Source organism: Panthera uncia, chromosome B1 (genome assembly GCF_023721935.1).
Source record: "Panthera uncia isolate 11264 chromosome B1, Puncia_PCG_1.0, whole genome shotgun sequence".
NCBI classification, from domain to species: domain Eukaryota; kingdom Metazoa; phylum Chordata; class Mammalia; order Carnivora; family Felidae; genus Panthera; species Panthera uncia.
Window position 1 is genome coordinate 175,452,412 of NC_064811.1, and position 19,235 is coordinate 175,471,646.

Sequence of the window (19,235 nt, forward strand, 5' to 3'; positions counted from 1 at the left end):
TAGAACACTTCACAGTATGCACGTAACTTTTACATATAACCATTTTCAGATTTTTAAAAAGCATAATCATTGTGTCACTTGGTAAAAAAAAAAAAAAGAAATGAAGAAAGAAAGAAAGAAAGAAAGAACTTTACTATTCAAGTGAGACGTGGATGAGAAAAAAAAATTCCCTTTTATTTATTTTAGAGAGAGAGAGTGCACGAGCAGGTGCGTGCACAAGCAGGGGAGAGGAGCAGAGGGAGAGAGAGAAAGAGGGAGAGAGAGAATCCTAACGGGTCCATGCTCAGCATCGAGCCTGATGTGGGGCTCACTCCCATGAGCCTGGGATCATGACCTGAGCTGAAATCAAGAGTTGGATGCTCAACTGACTGAGCCACCGAGGCGCCCCCAAATAATTCACCTTTCAAACTAATAATGCCAGAAATTATATTGACCTTTGAAGCGACCATCTTAAAAGCCCAATATTTATTCTGTGCTGCTATTCTTCGCATTTGTGTGTGTGTGTGTGTGACACTACATGCCCCTGTGAGACATGTAATAGATATTTCACTCCTACAAAACTTGAGATATAGTGTGGAGACGCTGACAACGTGACTCCAGCTTTGGCCCCCCTGCTTGGTCTCCCCTCTGGCCCACGCATGGTGCCACTTGAGCTAACTAGCCGAGATCCTCGAGAGCACAGGTGGCTTTTCTTTCTCTCCTGTTTTCTTAATAGGCTTTAATTCTTGAAAATGGCATCAAACGTGGCTTTGGGATAGGTGCCCGCCGTGCCAATACAGCTGAACTGTGGCAGCCATCAGTGCCAGCCCATCACCAGTAGCATCATGCGCTCAGGACTCGCATGGTGTCAGTGCCTCTGGGGACAGGGAAGAGGCGCACCAGCACAGAGCCACAGCAGCCGGTCACCTTGCACGGAGTGTGGGGCTTGACGACCTTGTTCGCCCAGCAGCCTCACCCACACAAGGACGACGGAGGGCTTGGCCAGGGAAATGGCCCCAAGGATGGCAGCGGCTACCTCCCCAGAGCTCTTAACACCCAGACCCACGTGTCCGTCTTAAGCTCTGACGGCAACAGTTGCCTTGAACCTGGTCCCCTGGACGGCGCGGGTCTGCTTTTACGCGGACATAATCTTCAAAACCTCATCCTTGAGGGAGGCCCCCAGGAAAACTCAACGATTTCAGATTCCCTGTTGGGCCGGGAGAAGAGAGAGATCTCTCATCCGGGGACCCGATCGTGTTCCGGACCCGGTGGCCCAGCCTGGTGAAGGGGATCCACTCCTCGTCCTCAGCCTTGTCTCCTCCCCGGCTGGGGAGGCTGCTGCCCAAGGCTGCGCCAGAAGCCAGTGGCCGCCCATTCAGGCCCTGCCCTGCTCCGGTGTCACATGCCATCCGGGGTTTTCGCAGAGAAGAAGCCAGGTGCAATGCTTTAGGTAACTCCCACGTGACCTCCCCGCCAAGCCCCTGGCTCCATAAGAGCGTGGGCCGGGCCCCGGCAGGGGGAGCTTAGCTGGGGAGACATGGCTGCCTTCTGTCTGCATCTTCCACCGGGGGCTCTCCCTGCTGGTAAGTGACCCTGAATAACTGTAGACGCGTCAGAGTGGATTGCTTCCTGTTTGGGTCTCAAAGTGCTTTCTCAGTCTGGAGGATACGTTTGCTCACCTTCCTCCACCTTCTAACTCTTGGCTTAGCCAGCAGGGTGCCGCAGACCAAACGAGCATGGGTAAGGGGGCCGAGCTGGGGAAGAGCCTGTGGTCCCCGCCAGGGGAGAGCCCCTTTTCCAGGCCCCGGGGGAGCTCCTGTGGTCCATGCAATTGGGGGAGCTACTGAGCCGCTTGAAGCAAACAGGTCGAGAAGGGCCGGCACCTTGGGTGTCCCGACTATGGGATCCTGGGGGAGACGGTGTTAAGTGGGTCCCAGATGTCAAAAATGGTCGCAGTCACTGTTCAACTTGACTTTCAGAAAAGAGTGTGTATTATAGGCATGGTAAAGCATCTGTAAGCACTTAACTAATTTGATTGAGTGGATGAATGCCAGCATTAAGATCACCTGGCCTGACGAAGGGAGATGTTCCCCCCCCCTCCCCCGCCCTCTGCAGGGCTGGACCTCTCTGGAAGAACTACAAGAAACCGTATGTGGGAATGAAACGTCATCCCTCTACCCAGTGTTGTAGAGGCCCAGACACAATTATTTCCCTCTGGTATGAAAGGTCGTATCTCGCAGTCAGCCCTGGGGACACGGTATGGGATTGGAGTATCTATCCTTGCCCCTGTGGTTAATTGGGCCATTGCTACAGTAGCCACTACGATGGCTGATGTAAGTAAGACCAAAGGAATTGTCATGGGGGAAAGAGATGGGTTGAAAAACAGGGACGAACCAAGGATCCTGCTGACGATAAAATGGTGGAAAAGGGGCCCACCAAGGTCTCTTGTAAACAACTGTGTCAAGTTCTAATATCCAGGACCACTCAAGAGAAAATACAAAAAGCCTGATTGTCTCGCTAAGTCTATGGAAGGCATTGCCTCAGGGAAAGCAGTGTGCTCCCTTGGAGGAAGGCTTAAGAAGCCAACTGTGCTACCAAGAGCCCCTCCACTGAAGAACTTTGGGGCTGGATACCCCTAACCCTAGAGACCAAGGGTTGGGCCGGTGTTGCCTTCTGGGGCATGCAGTTGGGGGCAACCAGAGGCTCCACGTGGAATTAACCACTTATTGGTTCCACAGCCTGTACTACTCTGGTAGACAATGGAGCTGAATGCATACTCCTCAAAATTTGGGGGAGAAATAAAAGCTGTTGATGGTTACGGGGGACAAAGTAGTGTTTGCCTACTGATTGGTAGGCTTCTTCCCTGTTTTCTAGTGCGTTATTTCCCTTTTTGAGTACATTTTGGGTGTAGATGTTCCCCAGGATCTGGATCTAACTGCAACAGCAGGTGAGTTCAAGTTGCATAACTTGTGATTTATCCGCCCTGTCTCAAGCGGCCACGTCATTATTACGGGCATACTTAAAACCATGAGGATGACTGATAAATACCTACAAGATCCAAGGGTTGGGTCAATCAGTAAAGCTCCTGGGCGTCAGCCTGGGGACGAACAAAGGGATGCTGGAGGGGGTTCCTGATAAAATGCAAACCTTCCCAATCCCTAAAATGGTAAAGGAATCACCGGCTTTGTTGGTTTATTGGGTTACTGGAGACCTTTTATTCCCCATCTAGAACACCTCTTAAAACCTTTATATGCCTTGGTTAAGAAGAAAAGCCAATGGGGGTGGGGTGAACAACAAGAGGCTTTCTTAAAGGCAAAAATGGTAGTAAAACGAGTATAGAGCTTGCAGGTATTAATGCCAGATGTGAGTTTTGAATGTAAGTTCATATCCAGAGGGTTTGGCCAGGCCTGTGGCAATGACAAAATGGGAAATTGTAATTATTTGCACAAGTTCAATAAGAATCTGTTCTCCTTTTTACATGACACCATTGGAACCATTGGTTATATTAGTAAGGCTTTGACTGGAATGTTATATTTGAGAGCAACCTGCCTAGACTCGGGTATGACCAGACAGCTCGAAGGGACTAAGGTTGACTTTATGGAGCCTAAGAAGCCCCTTGGAAAAAAAATGGGCCTGGTACCTTGCTCACAGGGTTCCTGGGAGCCTTACCAGGTGAATAAGTGAGGGTCACTTTCTGGCAGGCTCTGGAACCTCAGGAGACTTGGGGGATCTTGAAAAGGGAAGAAGCATTCCAAATCTATAGCTAGAGCAGGCAAGTCTGATGGAGAGTATTTGCCTTGGCGCTCAGCCTTGAAAGGCTGTTAAACGCTCACTCTGAAATTCCTTATTAAAAGTTCGAGTAAAGCAGATTTAAAAGCACCCAAAGGGTCAGTCAGTATTCTTGCTGCCCTTATGTAAATAGGCCAAGGTTGTTAAAACCGGACTTGTCGTTACAAACAACTTGGTCTTAATTTCACTACCTTTTCTAGAAATAGGGGTGACTTTAGAGGAGAAAAACAGAACTCTTTCAGTAACATACCTCTGTAGATGTCGGATTCTAGTTCTGACTGATCGTCTTCGAATGTTTATGGTTTGCCTCTAAAACCAGGCTGAATCCTGAATTCTGGTTTCCTTGCATATCCGGCGAAATTTCTACCTGATCGCTTGCACACTGTAGGCCTAACGGTGAAAGGCCATCTGCAGGACCACCTCCTGACCTGAGACCACTGTTTAACTGAACTGACCTAATTTACCTTGTCATGACATGGGGAACAGGTGCTGAGACTATCCACGAGCGTTCCAAAATAATGGTTCTGCGAAGGATGGGGCTTGACTTAGTACTAAGGAATGTCTGCAGTTGGATGCAAGACTGTTTCATTGCTCAAATCCTGCTCTGTGCTCCTTTTCGGCAGGAAGCGGCTAGATCTTTACCTCAAGACTGAGGACTGATGAAAAGCCAGGGGTGGTGTTGGCTCATGGGGCCCAAACAGCCACTGTGGTATCCCGATAAGCTTTGTCATTGCTGTTGCCTGTGAGACAGGTGCCTGATGGCCCGCAGCCTCACATTGCTGGTGTTAGTTTCTGTCGTGTCGGAAAACGTCTTCCTGTCATGGGGCCACCACTGACACAGAAGTTCACAATTGCTCCCACTGTTAAGTCTGGGGAAAGAACCCATTTTACCAAGTCACGGGGGAATCTCCCATTGCTCTTGACATTGCTGCTGTGGGGTAGGGATGCCACTCCCCTCCCGATACCTGCCTCTAGGGTCCTGACAGATCGGCATGCAGAGATGATAGGGTCCTAAAGATGTTGGGGGTGGAGGGTAGGCGCGCTGCCAACCGTGACTCCAGCTTCGGCTCCCCATCGTGTTCTCCCCTCTGGCGCACACACACGGCGCCACTTGAGATAACTAATGGAGATCCTCTGCTGCACAGATGGCACGACTGGAGATAACTGGCCCGTGGCTACAGCAGCGTGCCCCTCCCTCCCTAACAGCCGTGGGCCGAGGGCCAGGCGAGCTGGAGACTCGGCTGGGGGGAGGGACGCTGGAGAGCCAACTGGGGGGCAGAGCAAAGCTGGATCCCACCCGTCAGTTGCTGTGAATAACTCTGTCAACGGGTACGGAGTGGCTTGCTTCATTTTTGGGGTATTAAAGTGCCTTCTTGGGATTGAGGATACACTTCTGACCCTCTTCCACCTCTTCAAATAGAGTTATTTTGCCATTTCCTACGCGAGAGAACTGAGGCTTGGGCAAGTTAAGAACGTGAGGATTTTGCCTCTAGCAGATAGTGAAAATATTCACTTAACTTTCAGGCTTCAAGGACTATGATTGAAAAGTGTTCTCCTTGTAATATGGAGGGTGCATGTGGTATGCATATATGTATATCTATATACAGGCACACATTTTAGAGCATGAGTGGGGGAGGGGGGAGGGCAGAAGAGGAGGGGGAGAGGGAGAGAATCTTAAGTAGTCTCTACACTCCACCCGAAGCCTATCGCAGGGCTCCATCCCACGACCCTGGACTCACGACCTGAATCACACCGAGTTGAATGCTCGACCAACTGAGCTACCCAGGTGCCCCTGAAGGATATTTTTAACAAAGAAGTTCTTAAAAAACAAAAACAAAAACCACTATAGCCTTATCTAAGAGGATAGTTGGTTTTTTGTTTTTTTTTTTTTGTCCAAATGAAAGTAGTCTTTAAGAATACGGATCCTTTAAGAATACGGATTCTTTAAGAATCCTCAGAAGCTGAGGCTCCGGGTTTCATCCTTAGATGTGGCAGCACCACCTAGTGGTTAAAAAAAAAGCCCAGACCTAGTGAGTTGATTTTCTTCGTTGGACAACTATCCCCGCTTTGAATAGTAACCAAGATTAATATGGGGCTTCCAGTTAAAAAGACTAGGTTTGTTTGTCTCCTTGTGAAAAATTCAACAAATACTAAGTAGGCAGAGTACAAAAGAACCATGCATAAAAATAAATTCAAAACGGATGAAAGACATAAATGTGAGACAGGAAACCATCAAAATCCTACAGGAGAAAACAGGCAGCAACTTCTTTATAGGTCTCTGGAGGCAAGGGAAATAAAAGCGAAAAACGAACTCTTGGGACTTCATCAAGATGAATAGCTTCTGCACAGCAGAGGAAACAATCGACCAAACTAAAAGGTAATCGATAGAATGGAAGATATTTGCAAATGACATATTGGATAAAGGGTTAGTAGCCCAAATCTATAAAATAAATCCAGGAAACAATCCAGTGAATAAATGGGCCAACATGAATAGACATTTTTCCAAAGACGACCTCCAGATGGCAAACAGACACCTGTGAAAAGATGCTCAACATCACTCATCAGAGATCTACAAATCAAAACCACACACTGGCAACCAACCTCACCCTGGTCAGGGTGGCCAAAATTAGCAACTCGGGCAACAACGGTTGTTGGTGAGAATGTGGAGAAAAAGGAACCTCTTGCAAGGCCGGGATGCAAACTGGTACAGCCACTCTGGGCAACAGTGGAGGTTTCTTAAAAAATTAAAAATAGAACTCCCCTATGACCCAGCAATTGCACTACTAGGTATTAATCTATAGGATACAGGTGTGCTGTTTCAAAGGCACACGCTCACCCCAGTGTTTATAGCACGACTATTGACAGCAGCCAAAGTATGTAAAGAGCCCAAATGTCCATCAACTGACGAATGGATAAAGAAGATGTGGTGTATATATACAATGGAATATTACCCAGCCATCAAAAAGAATGAGATCTTGCCATTTGCAACTACGTGGATGGAACTGGAGGGTATTGTGCTAAGCGAAGTTAGAGAAAGAGAAATATCCTATGACTTCACTCATGTGAGGACTTTGAGACACAGAACAGATGAACATAAGGGAAGAGAAGCAAAAATAATATGAAAACAGGGAGGGGGACAAAGTGTAAGAGACTCTTAAATACAGAGAACAAACAGGGTTACTGGAGGGCTTGTGGGAGGGGGGGTGGGCTAAATGGCTAAGGGGCATTGAGGAGGGTACTTGTTGGAATGAGCGCTGGGTGTTCTATGTAGGGGATGAACCACTGGATTCTCCTGAAATCATCATTGCACTATATGCTAACTAACTTGGATGGAAGTTAAAAAAATAAATGAAAATTCCTCCTGCCACCCCAGACATCTGGTTTTGCCCATTTGACTCCATCATCGCCTCTGAATTTGGTAAACAAGTTGTTCTCTTAGGCTGCTATAGGTGAAGTCTTCGTGACTGGCCACTTGGGTTTGCCCTAAACTCAGAGGCATGAACCACCAGACATTCTCCAAAGAAGATAAATTACTAGCTTCTTGTCCTCATTATGTTTAATTCCTAACATTTATTTTATCAAAATGCCATCTAAGATTTATCCCCTAATGATGAAGTTTGAAGCACAGATAAATTTATGCATTTCTTTGCGTTAATGAGGTAAACAAATATTCTATGTGCTTATCGATGCAGTGAAGTTTATGAACTTTCTGATAACCTCTGAGTTAACCTCTCATCTAGGAGGTTGGCAGAACCATTGTAGGCTAACTAACAGTAGGCTTTTGTGCCTACGTGTACCTGTCTTCCTTAGTAATTACTGTAGTTGATAGAGAATTCTAGGCTTTTGCTCAGGTTGTTCCCCGTGTCGAGAGTTCACTCCACTTTACCCAATTAAACAGACATCTTTAAGACCGCCTAGAGTCCCTCGTTCCAGGAAGCTTGCACAACATCACCACCCGACACTCCTATGGATTTAACTGACCATCTTTAGAACTTAATGCCCCAGGTGTTTCTCCATTCATTTTTCCCACTGTAATGAGCTCACCTTGAGGGCATGGATTTGGTGTTAGTTTGTGGCCAAGCACCTGGTGGGACATACTAGATGTTCTTTGTGTTAATGAATAGAAGTCACAATTGCCCTGAAAGAACATTTACAGGTGGTTCTATAGCCAAGGTTCTCCTGGCTCTCAGTGATTTCTTAGATTGTGGGGGCAAGGACTGGCTTGAATTTAAGATGTGACAGATGTCAGAATGGACCATAGGAATAACAGTGTCAAATAGAGGCCAAAGGACAATGACATGGTAACAGACCATCGAAGGGGAATCTTCTGGTTAATTTCCTTAGCCTGAATGCAAGGTCTTGTGAATAGTACCAACGTAGGGAGAGGAGAGAATTGGGAATTCAGCCGGCTCCCAGAGATGCGGATGTCTTCAGGACCAAAAAACTTAAAAACTTCAATTTGACAACTCACTGCGATATTTCATACGTTACTATCGGCAGCAAAAAAGTCTCAACCAAATGGGGTATAAACTAGTAAGAGTTGAGGATGAAAATGTGCCACATCTTGTCTTTAAAGGGTATCATTTTAATAGACACTATGAAGCTTGAGATTTGGTATGTATTCCTCTATTCGTGTCAATTGTTACAAACTTCGGATCTTTGAAAGCTGATGGGGGGAATTTTTAGACTTATTAATTGAGACTTTGTGCTACAACTGAGGAAATGGTGGCAGATGGTGCTTCCTACTGTATTGTTTTTTCCAAGTTTCTACCAATTTAGTATGAAGAAACCTCTAGTAAGCCTCTTCTGTCTAAAAACATGTCCAAACAGCGAACAGAGCACTTGCAGGATTGGATAACTGGAATGATGGGGAAATTTTGCTTCTTTTTAAATGTCCATATCTTCTCTTAAAAATGTACGTTATGCTTGTAATCATATTAAAACAAACGACTAAACCTCTAAATCACTTTTCAGGGTTTGGGCAGCATTCCCCAGTGCATTTACAAGTCTGTCTATGGATGGGGCAGGGGTGGGAAGGAAGTCTGAACCAGACATTTACATGCAAATCCCCTTATTTCCTCTACTGCCCCTGCCCCTCCCCTACCCCCACCCCAGGACTATGTGGGAAAATAGGCTAGAAAGAGTTCTACAAGCTTATTTCAGCCTGAAGTTGATCTTCTGAACACTAGGTGACACTGGTGTGCCTCTACAAGGAAACCTTCATTTAGAAATTTTCAGTAATTAGAAACATTGGACAAATTGCCAAATTAACCCAAGGAGAAATGGAGTATACGTGTTTTCTTGACACATTTTTATGAGCAGGTCGGAAAATTTTATCTTGGTAAGACCGTCTGTTTTCAATTAGGAAAAGATAACATTCTTATTTCTGCTGGAACATCCCCATATCTAAACTCTACATTGATATATAAGATTATGAACATTGAGTTAACAACCACTCAAAATGTGCGTAGCGTATACATATTCATCTCCTTCCAAATTTTTGGGTGCCCCCATGCAGTAAAAAAGTCAAGACCTATCTTAGACTTAGCCTCCCCCACAGTGTAACTGAAAAACCTGTTTCCTTCCTGACTTTGGGTTATTTTGCACAACAGTCTTCCATTAATGTAACAGAAGATGGCACAAAACCCAGCTCCAGTTAGCTCGTGGGTTTCCCCAGCAGTGGAAACTGATGCCACCATTCTTGGACTCAGGGCCTTTTTTTGACCTTCCTAATGTGTTTTTTTTCCTCATTAAGACCTATACACTAATGTATTACTGATAAGTGCAAAAAGAATATGCATGTTTACTAACAGTAGAAGACCTAAATTGTGGTAGGTTCATGAAATGGAATACCATATAGCAAGGAAAGTGAACGAACTAGAATAATGATTGAAGTAAACTGGACACAGGGCGCCTGGGTGGTTCAGTCAGTTGAGCGTTGGGGCTCTTGATTTCAGCTCAGGTCACGATCTCATGGTTCGTGAAATTGAGCCCCGACTCGGGCTCTGTGCTGACAGTGCAGAGCCTGCCTGGGATTCTCTCTCTCCTGCCCTCTCTCCACTTCTCCCACCCAGGTTCCCCATCTTTAAAACATTTTTAATTTTAATTCCAGTATAATTAACATACAGTGTTATATTAGTTTTAGGTGTACAATATAGTGATTCAACAGTTCTATACATTATTCCATACTCATCATAAGTGTACTCTTAATCCCCTTCACCTGTTTTACCCAATGTCTCCTGTGCCCCACTCTGGTAACCATCAAATTGTTCTCTATATTTAAGAGTCTGTTTTTATTTTTTTTTATTTTTGAGAGTGAGAGAGACAGAGCACGAGCAAGAACTGGGGAAGAGACCGAGAGGGAGACACAGAATCAAAGCAGGCTCCAGGCTCTAAGCTATCAGCACAGAGCCCGATGCGGGGCTCAAATCCATGAACCGTGAGATTATGACCTGAGCCGAAGTCGGATGCTTAACCGACTGAGCCACCCAGGTGCCCCTAAGAGTCTGTTTTGTTTTGTTTTTGTTTTTTGGGTTTTTTGTTTTGTTTTGTTTTGTTTTTTTGCTTGTGTCTTTTTTCTTTGAGCAAAATCATGGTATTTGTCTCTTAGTTATTTCATTTAGCACTATATTCTTCCTATCCATCCAGATGACAAGATTTCATTCTTTTTTTATGACTAATATTCCATTGCGTGTGTGTGTGTGTGTGTGTGTACCACTTTATCCATTCATCTATCAACGAACACTTGGGCTGCTTCCATAAATTGCCTATTGAAATAATCCTGCAATATACAGAGAGATGCATGTAGCTCTTGAAATTGGTGTCTTTATATCCTTTTGGGTAAATAGTAGTGAAATTACTGAATAATAGTTCTCTTTTTAATTTTTTGAGGAATCTCCATACAGCAGCTGCACCAGTTTGCATTCCCACCAGCAGTTCACGGAGGTTCTTTTTTCTTCATACTTTTGTCAACACTTCTTTCTTACCTTTTTGATAGCAATTCTGATGGGTGTGAGGTGATATCTCCTTGTGGTTTGGATTTGCATTTCCCCTGATTAGTGATGGTGAGCATCTTTTCATGTATCTGTTGGCCATCTGGGTGTCTTTGGAGAAGTATCTGTTCATGTCTTATGCCCATTTTTAAATTGGACTGTTTGAATTTTTGGCGTGGAGTTATAAAAGTTCTTTATATGTTTTGGATACTAACGTTTTATGGGACCCGTCCTTTGCAAATATTTTCTCCCATTCAGAAGGTTGTCTTTTAGTCTTGTTGCTTGTTTCCTTTGCCGTGCAAAAGTTTTTGTTTTGATTTAGTTCCAATAGTTTATTTTTGCTTTTCTTTCCCTTAGGAGACAGAGCTAGAAGATCGTTGCTATGGCCAGTGTCAGAGAAACTACTGCCTGCTCTCTCTTCTAAGATTTTTATGGTTTCAGGTCTCACATTTATGGCTTTAATCCACTAGGAGTTAATTTTTGTGTATTTTGTATGAAAGTGGACCAGTTTCCTTCTTTTGCAAATAGCTGTCCAGTTTTTGCAACACCATTTGTTAAAGAGACTGTCCTCTTCTCATTGGATGTTCTTTCCTGCTTTGTCAACGATTAATTGAACATATAAGCATGGGTTTACTTCTGGGCTCTCAAATCTGTTCTATTGATTTATGCATCTATTTTTGTGCCAGTGCCAACTGCTTTGTAGTATAACTTGAAATCTGGGTTTATGGTGTGTCCAATTTTGTTCCTCTTTGAGATTGTTTTTTCTGTTTGGGGTCTTTTGTGGTTCCATGCAAATAGGAAATTAGGGTATTTTGGTTTTTTTGGTTTTGCTTTTTGTTTGTCTTAGGATGATTTTGTTTCAGCTCTGTGAAAAATGTTGGTATTTTGATAGAGATTGTGTTGAATCTATAGATTGTTTTATGTAGCATGGACATTTTAAAAATACTTGTTCTTCCAATCCATGAGCATGGTATATCTTTCCATTTGTTATCTACAAATTCCTTTCATCCATATTTTACTGTTTGCACAGTACAGCTGTTTCACCTCATTGGTTAAGTTTATTCCTGTTTATTCCTAGAGATTTTATTCTTTTTGATGCAGTTATAAATGGGACTGTTTTCTTAATATCTCGTTGCACTGCTTCATTACCAGTGTATAGAAATGCGAGAGGTTTCCATACATTGATTTTTGTAAACTTGCTGAATTTACTTATCAGTTCTAGTAGGTTTTTGGTAGAGTCTTCAGAGTTTTCTGTATGTAGTAGCAAAAGTTTTACTACTTCCTTACCAATTGGTATGCCTTTTATTTCTTGTCTGATTGACATGGCTAGGATTTTCAGTAATATGTTGAATAAAAATGTTGACCGTGGACATCCTTATCTTTTTCCTGATCTTAGGGGGAAAGTTCTCCATTTTTCTCCACTGTGTGTGATGTTAGCTATGGGTTTTTCATATATGGCTTTTATTATGTTTAGGTATGTTCCCTCTAGACCTACTTTGTTGAGGGTTTTTATCATGAATGGATGTTGTGCCTTGTCAAATGCTTTCTCTGCATCTATTAAAATGATCTTTCTTTTTTATCCTGTCTCTTGTTTATGTGATGTATCATGCTGATTGATTTGCGAATATTGAATCACCCTTGCATCCCAGGGATAAATCCCACTTGATCGTGGTGAAAGATTTTCTTTTTTTTTTTTTTTTGGTCATGTGTTGTTGGATTCGGTTTGCTAATACTCCTTTGGTAATTTTGGCATCTATGCTTATCAGAGATCTGGGCCTGAAGTTCTCCTTTTTTCTTTTGTAGTGTCTTATCTAGTTTTGGTAACAGGGTAATCCTGGCCTCATAGTATGAATATGGAAGCTTTATTTCCTCTATTTTTTTGAAATAGCTTCAGAAGAATAGGTATTAACTGTTTTTTAAGTGTTTGTTAGAGTTACCTGTGAAGTCATCTGGTCCTGGACTTCTGTTTGTTGGGAGTTTTCTGATTACTGATAAAAGTTCATTACTGGTAATTGAGCTTTTCAAATTTTCTATTTTTTTCCTGATTCAGTTTTGGGAGCTTTATATGTTTCTCAGAATTTATTCTCCTAACTTACCCAGTTTGTTAGCATGTAATTTCTCATAAGATTCTCTTATAACCCTTTGTCTTTCTGTGATGCTGGTTGTCATTTCTCCTCTTTCCTTTCTCATCTTGTTTGAGTTCTCTTTCTCTCTCTGTCTCTATCTCTATCTCTCAATGAGTCTGGCTAAAGTTTTATCTATTTTCTTATATTTTCAAAGAACCAACTCCTGGTTTCATTCTTCTGTTGGGATTTTTCGTTGCCATATCATGTATTTCTGCTCTAATCACTATCATTTCCTTCCTTGTACTGGTTTTGGGTTTTATTTGTTCTTTTTCCAGCTCCTTTAAGGTGTAAGGTTAGGTTGTTTATTCGAGATTTTTCTTGCTTCTTGAGGCAGACCTGTATTGCTATAAACTTCCCTTTGATTTATTTTTTTAAAAGGTTTATTTTTGAGAGAGAGCGAATGGGGGAGGGGCACAGAGAGACGGGGAGAGAGCATCCCAAGCAGGCTCTACACTGTCAGCGCAAAGCCCAATATGAGGCTCAAACTCATGAACCATGAGATCATGACCTGAGCTGAAATCAAGAGTCAAACGCCTAACCAACTGAGCCACCCAGGTGCCCCTAAACGTCCCTTTTTAGAACAGCTTTTGCTATACCCCAAAGATTTAGGGCTATTATGTTTTCATTTTCATCTGTCTACATGTATTTTTTATTTCTTTTTTGATTCCTTGGTTGCCCCAGTCATTGTTTAGTGGCATATTATTTAACCTCCATATACTTGTGTTTTTTTCTAGATTTTTTTTCCTTGGGGTTAATTTCTACATTCATAGCATGGTCGAAATAAAGGCTTGGTAGGATATCAAACTTTTTGAATTAGTTGACACTTCTTTTGTAGTCTAACATGTGATCTGTTCTGGAGAATGTTCCATGTACACTTGAAAAGAATGTGTATTCTGTTGTTTTAGGGTGGAATGTTCTGAATATATCAGATCCATCTGGTGCAATGTTCATTCAAAGCCACTGCTTCCTTGTTGATTTTCTATTTGGGTAATCTATCCATTGATGTAAGTGGTGTGTTAAAGTCCCCTTCTCTTATTGTATTACTATTGATTATTTTATGTTTGTTATTAGCAGCTTTGTTTTGGGTACTCTCATGTTGGGTACATAAATACTTACAATTGTTCTATCTTCTGTAGGATTGTTCCTTTTATGATTATGTGGGGTTATTCTTTGTCTCTTGTTACAGTCTTTGTTCTAAATTCTATTTTGTCTAATATAAGTATTGCTACCCTGGCTTTCTTTTCACTTCCATTTGCATAATACCTACTTTTCCATTCCCTTCACTTTCAATCTGCAGTTGTCTTTAGTGTTGAATGAGTCTCTTGTAGGAAGAATATAAATGGGTCTTCATTTTTTATCAATTCTGTCACCCTATGTCTTGATTGGAGCATTCAGTACATTTATATGCAAAGGTAATTATTGGTAGATATGTATTACCATTTTGTTAATTGTTTTACAGTTGTTTTTGTAGTTCTTTTCTGATAATACTTCTCTTGCTCTCTTTTCCCATGGTTTGCTGCCTTCTTTAGTGATACACTTGTACTTGTCTTCATTTTTTTGCATATCACTGGTTTTTCATTTGTGGTTACCATTAGATTTATATATAACATTTTATGCATATAGCCATCTATATTAAGTTGATCATTACTTATGTTTTTATTTAAAAAAATTTTATTTTAGAGAGAGAACATGAGTTGGGGAAAAGGGAGAGAGAGAAAAAGAAAATATCTTAAGCAGGCTCCATGCCTGATGTGGGGCTCAATCTCACAACCCTAGGATCATGACCTGAATAGAAATTTAGTTGGATGCTCAACTGACTGAGCCACTCATGTGCCTCCATGGTCGCTTATGTTTAAACCCATTCTAAGAGCATTAAATTTTTACTCTCTACTCCCCCACATTGTTATTATATATACATATATATATCCACACACGTGTGTGTGTGGATATGTACGTATATAGTATCATAGTTTACATCCTTTTATTTTGTGAATCTCTTGACTGATTTTTATAAATACACTTAATTTCACTGATTTTGTGTTTCCTACTTTTCTTACTCCTGCTTATGGTCTTGCCATTCCACTTAAAGAATCCCCTTTAACATTACTTGTAGGGCTGGTTTAGTGGTCATGAATTCCTTTAACTTTTGTTTGACTGGGAAACTCTTTATCTCTCTTTCTATACTGAATGATAGCCTGGCTGGATAGAGTATTCTTGGTTGCAGATTTTTCTCTTTCAGTACTTTGAAAATACCGTGTCACTTCCTTTTGGTCTTCAGAGTTTTTGCTGAAAAGTCTGCTGATAACCTTATGCGGTTTCCCTTGTATGTAAATGTTGTCCCCCCACCCCTCCCTTCACCCCCAGCTGCTCTTAAAACTGTCTCTATCACTACTTTTTGCCATTTTAATTACTATATGTCTTGGTGTGAACTCTCTTGGGTTGATTTTATTGGGGGTCTGTGTGTCTCCTGGATCTAGGTTTCTGTTTCCTTTTCCAAGTTCAGAAAGTTTTCAGCTATTATTTCATCAAGTAAATTTTCTGCCCCTTTATTCTCTCTCTTCTCCTTCTGGGATCCTATAATGTGAATATTGCTACACTTGATGGTGTTGCTGTGTTCCCTTAGTCTATTCTCATTTTTTACTTTTGTTCTCTGTTCTGTTCAGCTTGATTGCTTTCATTAGTCTGTGCTCCAGGTCACTGATCCATTATTCTGCTTTTTCTAGTCTACTATTTATTTCCTCTAGTGTATTTTTTAATTTCAGTTACTGAGTTCTTCCTCTCTGATGGGTCTTTTTTATGTTTTCTGTATCTTTGTTGAGGACTCACTGAGGTCCTCCACTCTTAATTCCATTGAGTATCTTTAAGACCATTACTTTAAATTCTCTATCAGACATATTATCTTCATTCTATTTAGCTCTCTTACTGTGATTTTTGTCCTGTTCTTTCATTTGGGGCATCTTCTGTCAACTCATTTTTGTCCAACCCTCTGTGTCCATTCTGTGTGTTGGGAAAGCCAGCCAAGTCTCCTGCTCTTAAAAATAGTGGCCGTATGAAGAAGAGATCCTGTGGTGCCCGGCAGTGCAGTGTCCCCTGTCCACCATAACCTGGCACTTCAGGGGTGTCTCCTGTGTGTGTTGCTTATGCCACACTGTTGTGGCCGAGCTTCAGTCATCTGCAATGGCTCTCTTTGCCTTCTGTGGGCAGGGTCAGGTGCCTGTTTGGTTTGGCCAGTCTGGGCTGCTTTGGGCTTGAGTTGAGTCACATCACGTGTTTGCCACAGATGCAATAGTACCCAACTACAGGTCTTTCCCTGTGTTGTCCCTGGAGAAGCTTTTGCTGGTGGGTGGGGCCCGTAGTCAGACCATTTGACCACTCCCAGCCCACTGCTGGGACAGTAGTTGAACTGGTGTGTGTGGTTGTCTTTCCCCTCTCCCTGGGGCCCGAGCCACTTTGGGGTGGTGCTGGCCCCTGTCACAGCTGCTTGCACAAGGCCACACCGGTGGTGCCAGTTTGGATGTACTCCTCTGGAAGGTGTGTTGGAGGGGGTGAGTCTGCAGGAGAACTTGGGGGTGAGGCATACTGTTAGCAAGCTAGGTGGAGAGTATTGGAACTGCGCTCGTTCCCACGGGTATCCCTGTATGTAGGCCAGGGGGCAGGCGAGGGAAAGGGTGCCCACCAGCTCTTTTGTTCTTAGAGAAGTCTTCCAAAGTTCCCTGCCCTTCCAGCACACACTATGAGATGAGTAAATAAATCTCTCCATATACTCCAGGCATCTTTCAAATTGCTGCTTCGATGCTGTATTTCAGAGGATCTGTTTGTTGTGCTGTGTCTTTAATGGCAGGGACTCAGTTTCCTATTGCCCTCCTGGCTCCCCAGAACCAAGCCTGCTGGTTTTTAAAGTTCCAGGCGGTAAGCCCCACTGATTGTAAGAACTCATGAAGTTTAGCCCCCTTTGGTTTTCAACGCCAAATGTTATCAGGGATTTGTCTTCTCAGTGTGGATCCCCTGTGCCTGGGATGCCCAGTGTTGAGTCTGTGCCTCTCTCTTCTGTGTGCCTGTAGCACCCCTTCCTCACAGGGACCTTCCTGTAGGTCAGTTTGACTCCTGACCACGTCCCTGCCCTTCCACCCTGCTCGATGTGGCCTCTTCTCTACATTCTGCTTTGGAGGATCTGTTATGCCAATCCTTGGGTAATCATTTACACTGACTATTATCTAGGTGTATCCAAGTGATGAGGTGAGCCTAGAATCCTCCTCCTCTGCCATCTTCCCCATCTTAATTTGAAAATCATATCAAGTTGATGGTAACATGAAATCATTTGTTCATGTATATCCAGATATATGGTCATTCGGTACACATTTATTAAGTAGTATATATACAAGGTGCTAGAACCATCCAGATAATTTGACTTGGGATGGAAGGGTGGATTTTCCTGTCTATGTGTCTCACATATACCTGCTAGTCTGAGTGGATTTATAAATAGAGGTTTCTGGATCCAAAGGGATGCTTATTGTGAGTCTGGTCTTACCAAATTAGACTTACTAATTTGTCTCTAGGTCCCTTCCTTTACTCATGTTTGGCATTTTTATCTCTATCTACAAATTCTCTACCTCCAGTTACTAGACTAAGTTATAATCTGAGAAGGGAAATTTTCAACCAGTTGCAGCCCGGCTCTCTCATGGCTTTTGCATCATAATCCTTGTCAATCTGAAATGAAGGTTGTATTGTCCTGAGGCTGCCATAGCCAAGTGCACCACCTTACTTATTACAGCTTTGTAGTAAAGCTTGAAATCAGGAAGTGTGAGTCCTTCAACTTTTTTTGTATGACTTAGCATTTCCATTAATTTTAGGATTGGTTCAGTTCTGCAAAACAAAGGCATCTCTATGCATAAGGAATGTTGTTCTATAGTTTTCTTGTATCTTTGTCGTAGCCAGGAATAAAGCTGATTTTTAAGAAACCTATGAAACAGAAACTGTAACACAATACTCGAGAGTGAATTTTGTATCGTTAAAGTAGTATTTGAAAAGATGAGAGAACATTTCAACTCAAGATATTAAAATTTTGAGTTAACCTGAATTATGATAAAAAGTAAAAGAAAATTACCTTAGAAATGAAGACTTAATTACATGGTGATCAAATAAGAACAGATTTAAGTGAGGGTCTTAACTGACTTTGAAGAGGGTAATGAAAACAGCCTAGAGAATTGGAAACAAAGAGGTAAGAAGGAAAGGAGAGAGAGTAAGAGAGATAGAAGATAGGGAAAGAACAGTCAATGAAGAAAACCAGCAAATTATTTTTTAATTATATTCAGGAGAACTTTTTATAAAAGGTCTGAATCTACACATTAAGAGTCCACCATGTACCTAAGAAAACTGAACTTACAGTGTTCAAGTTTGAGTCCTAGCCTTAACAAACTATTAGACTTGAATGATTTTTTAAGTTGGAGGCTCCAGGTAAAAATCTAGATCCATTTAACAAAAGAACAGAAATCAGTGTGGTGTGATACTTTGAGTAGTGCTCGCGCGCTTGCTCTAATAGTAACTATTGCAACTATTTCACTTGCCACTTCCTGCGGAATCTAGGAGTTGAGCATTTGAGTACAAGAGGTAAACCACAGGTCTGTTCTAATTCCACTGATGTGGAAATATTCTTGGAACTAAAGGTATGTTTTTCTTCCACTCCCCGTATTGCATAAGGAGTTCTTAAAACCTTTCACCTTGCCATTTTGTTTCCTTTTGTCCTTGCTTAGACATGTTCTAGCATGTTCTACTGTCCAACAATGATTTATTCTGTGTGCTGGTGCATCATTGTTTCTTTACCACAGACACAAGTTGTTGGTGACCAGTTGTTGGTGACCGTAAAATTCATTCCATAACCCCACATACACACACCTTTTTCCTTCCCTCCCTTCTTCCCTCCCTCTCATCCTCCTTTCTTTGCCTTTTGGAAGTATCTGATCTATTGTTGCTTCCTTGGAGTATCTTGACTAATTTCAGTGGCATTGGTTTATAAAGAAATCAAGTGGATTGGGGCGCCTGGGTGGCGCAGTCGGCTAAGCGTCCGACTTCAGCCAGGTCACGATCTCGCGGTCCGTGAGTTCGAGCCCCGCGTCAGGCTCTGGGCTGATGGCTCAGAGCCTGGAGCCTGTTTCCGATTCTGTGTCTCCCTCTCTCTCTGCCCCTCGCCCGTTCATGCTCTGTCTCTCTCTGTGCCAAAAATAAATAAAAAAAAAAAAACGTTGAAAAAAAAAAAAGAAATCAAGTGGATCAAAGTTTGGTAATTATTCACTGAGTATTCAGCAATAAAGGCATTTCAAAGAATACAGAAGCTATTTTAAGTATGGGGCAC